This window comes from Hemiscyllium ocellatum, chromosome 50 (genome assembly GCF_020745735.1).
Source record: "Hemiscyllium ocellatum isolate sHemOce1 chromosome 50, sHemOce1.pat.X.cur, whole genome shotgun sequence".
Lineage (NCBI taxonomy): Eukaryota > Metazoa > Chordata > Chondrichthyes > Orectolobiformes > Hemiscylliidae > Hemiscyllium > Hemiscyllium ocellatum.
Genome location: NC_083450.1, coordinates 6,399,270 through 6,403,308, shown reverse-complemented (window position 1 = coordinate 6,403,308; position 4,039 = coordinate 6,399,270). Strand labels below are relative to the sequence as shown.

Below are 4,039 nucleotides of genomic sequence, written 5' to 3'. Positions count from 1 at the left end.
GGGGTGAAAGGGGAGAATGGGGCTAGTTTACTGGGGGTGAGGTTGAGATGGAGGGAAGGGAACAGAGAGGTTGTGGAGATTCAGGGAGGGCTAGGCCGAGGCTGTGAATATATTCCCCCATCGTCAGTCGCTCTCTGAGGAAAGAGAATGTCATTCAGAGGAAGTGCAGGATGCCATAGCGATGACTTCACCCACATTTCCCTCAGAGCGACCGACTGTAACGTCTCCCTGAGCTCTCACTGTTTACTCCATAATCTCAAACAGGCTATAGTTCCCCACAGCGCCCACTCCCACAGCACTGACCCTCCCACAGCGCCACTCCCTCACCACTGACCCTCCCACAGCGCCCACTCCCTCAGCACTGACCCTCCCACAGCGCCCACTCCCTCAGCACTGACCCTCCCACAGCGCCCACTCCCTCAGCACTGACCCTCCCACAGTGCCCACTCCCTCAGCACTGACCCTCCCACACAGCGCCCACTCCCACAGCGCCCACTCCCTCAGCACTGACCCTCCCACAGTGCCCACTCCCTCAGCACTGACCCTCCCACAGCGCCCACTCCCACAGCGCCCACTCCCTCAGCACTGACCCTCCCACAGTGCCCACTCCCTCAGCACTGACCCTCCCACAGCGCCCGCTCCCTCAGCACTGACCCTCCCACAACACCCACTCCCTCAGCGCTGACCCTCCGACAGCACCCGCTCCCTCAGCGCTGACCCTCCCACAGCGCCTGCTCCCTCAGCACTGACCCTCACACAGCGCCCACTCCCTTTGCACTGACCCTCCCACAGCGCCCACTCCCTCAGCGCTGACCCTCCCACAGCACCCGCTCCCTCAGCACTGACCCTCTCACAGCACCCGCTCCCTCAGCGCTGACCCTCCCACAGCACCGTCTCCCTCAGCACTGACCCTCCGACAGCACCCACTCCCTCAGCACTGACCCTCCGACAGCACCCACTCCCTCAGCACTGACCCTCTGACAGCACCCGCTCCCACAGCACTGACCCTCCCACAGCACCCACTCCCTTCGCACTGACCCTCCCACAGCGCCCACTCCCTCAGCACTGACCCTCCCACAGCGCCCACTCCCTCCGCACTGACCCTCCCTCAGCACCCACTCCCTCAGCACTGACCCTCCCACAGCGCCCGCTCCCTCAGCACTGACCCTCCCACAGATAGCCGCAGAAGTGTATACACATGGCACCCGGATGCTGAGGGGCACATTTAGCCATGTGAGGCGCGTGGGGGTGGAGGATGGTGGGCTCCATGGGGGATGGGGGTGTTAGGTTGGTGAAGACTGAGGGGTCTCCTTGCCTCCATTTTGCTTGCAGCGACCGGAGGCGATTTATTCTGATGCACGATGGGATTGTGATATTAATTGGTCCGTCTCCTTCCGGCAGGTTCTACCCAGTGGTCCCGGCCGGCAGTGCAGAGTTCGACTTCACCCAACTATGAGAATCCCCTCCACTCCCTGGTAAGTGGCGAGTTGGCTAGCCTGGCGCTACGACAATGCAGGCACCCAGAACTGGGCACAACACTAATGTCTATAATCCGCCCCTGCCCACCATGAACAGCAGAGGGTGGATCCTTGGTTAGCACCGCTGCCTCCTAGCACTAGTCACCCGGGTCCGACTCCTCCCTGTCTGTGTGGAGTTAGCACATTCTTCCCGTGTCTGCGTGGGTTTCCTCCCACAGTCCGAAGATGTGCAGGTTAGGGTGGGTTGGCCATGCTAAATTGTCCGTAGTGCCCAGGGATGTGCAGGTTAGGGTGGGTTTGGCCATGCTAAATTGTCCCATAGTGCCCAGGGATGTGCAGGTTAGGGTGGGTTGGCCATGCTAAATTGTCCCATAGTGCCCAGGGATGTGCAGGTTAGGGTGGGTTGGCCATGCTAAATTGTCCTATAGTGCCCAGGGATGTGCAGGTTAGGGTGGATTGGCCATGCTAAATTGTCCCATAGTGCCCAGGGATGTGCAGGTTAGGGTGGGTTGGCCATGCTAAATTGTCCCGTAGTGCCCAGGATGTGCAGGTTAGGGTGGATTGGCCATGCTAAATTGTCCCATAGTGCCCAGGGATGTGCAGGTTAGGGTGGATTGGCCATGCTAAATTGTCCCATAGTGCCCAGGGATGTGCAGGTTAGGGTGGGTTGGCCGTGCTAAATTGTCCCGTAGTGCCCTGGGATGTGCAGGTTAGGGTGGATTGGCCATGCTAAATTGTCCCATAGTGCCCAGGGATGTGCAGGTTAGGGTGGATTGGCCATGCTAAATTGTCCCATAGTGCCCAGGGATGTGCAGGTTAGGGTGGATTGGCCGTGCTACATTGATGGACCGAATGGCCTGTATTAACATTGTCAGGATCCTGTGATTCTAAGAATTGGGGTGGGGTGGGTGGGTCGTGATGAGGGTGGTGATGTCACTTGGGGGTCATAACCTAGAGGCCCCACCCCTCCCAAAGATAATGGGCGGGGCAGAGTGGGAGGGAGTTACGTGGGTTCCAATCCCACTGTGACAGACGCTGAGGTTCGGGCTGTGGTGATAAAATCTGGACTGGAAGATTGAACAGATGTTCGTGGGTGTGGTGGGGGGAGTGGGGGTGGTGAAAGAGTCTGTCTCTTACCCTCTCTGGGGCTTTACACGTGACTCCAGGACACCTCCCTTCCCAAAACGAAGAGATGGGGCCCACCCTCCGTGCTGTTGGGGATAGGGGGGAATCGGGTTGGCAATTTGGCTCGCAGCCCCTCTACGAAAGGGGGGGGTCTGGGGCGAGCTGTCATGCGGAAGGGTTTCCCCTCGTCTGATTCCCTCCCCCCCCCCTCCCTCTACACTGTCCCCCCATCAAACACTCCCAGGACAGGGACAGCACGGGATTAGATACAGAGTAAAGCTCACTCTACACTGTCCCCCATCAAACACTCCCAGGACAGGGACAGCACGGGGTTAGATACAGAGTAAAGCTCCCTCTACACTGTCCCCCATCAAACACTCCCAGGACAGGGACAGCACGGGGTTAGATACAGAGTAAAGCTCCCTCTACACTGTCCCCCATCAAACACTCCCAGGACAGGAACAGCGCGGGGTTAGATACAGAGTAAAGCTCCCTCTACACTGTCCCCCCATCAAATACTCCCAGGACAGGGACAGCACAGGGTTAGATACAGAGTAAAGCTCCCTCTACACTGTCCCCCATTAAACACTCCCAGGACAGGGACAGCACGGGGTTAGATACAGAGTAAAGCTCCCTCTACACTGTCCCCCCATCAAACACTCCCAGGACAGGGACAACACGGGGTTAGATACAGAGTAAAGCTCCCTCTACACTGTCCCCCCATCAAACACTCCCAGGACAGGGACAGCACGGGGTTAGATACAGAGTAAAGCTCCCTCTACACTGTCCCCCCATCAAACACTCCCAGGACAGGGACAGCACGCGGTTAGATACAGAGTAAAGCTCCTTCTACACTGTCCCCCATCAAACACTCCCAGGACAGGGACAGCACGCGGTTAGATACAGAGTAAAGCTCCTTCTACACTGTCCCCCCCATCAAACACTCCCAGGACAGGGACAGCACGGGGTTAGGTACAGAGTAAAGCTCCTTCTACACTGTCCCCCCCATCAAACACTCCCAGGACAGGGACAGCACGGGGTTAAGTACAGAGTAAAACTCCCTGTACAACATCACCCATTAAACACTCCCAGGACAGGGACAGCACGGGGATTGGCTCCAGTGTAAAGCTTTCTCTACACTGACTGTCCAACCCCCTCCAATCAAACAGCACAGGACAGGGACAGCCTGAGGGTCATTACTGGATACAGTGTAATGCTCCCTGTACACCGGGCAGAGGGAACACGAGGTTGGGGAGAGAGTGGAAATGGTTGGGCCATTCTGTGCCTGTGACTTTGATGACTGAGGGTGGTCACTCCCCCTGCGAGATCCTCTCTGTGCGCAGAGTGAGGGAGTGTTCCTCACAGTTATACCCTCATTGGGGCCAAAGGGTTAGGGTTACAGATCAAGACGACAGAACTGTAACTCACTACATACC

The 4,039-nt window shown here is 57.8% G+C and overlaps 1 protein-coding gene across 1 annotated transcript in view; it reads left to right on the top strand.

Annotated features, from left to right (window-relative positions):
• The first annotated feature begins 1,399 nt into the window (after positions 1–1,399).
• LOC132805557 (transcription factor XE1.1-like) overlaps positions 1,400–4,039 on the top strand; it is a 35,119-nt gene continuing 32,479 nt past the window's right edge. The window contains exon 1 of the mRNA XM_060820671.1: positions 1,400–1,475. The gene's annotated coding sequence lies outside the window, so the exon portion shown is untranslated. The remainder of the gene's footprint in view (positions 1,476–4,039) is intronic.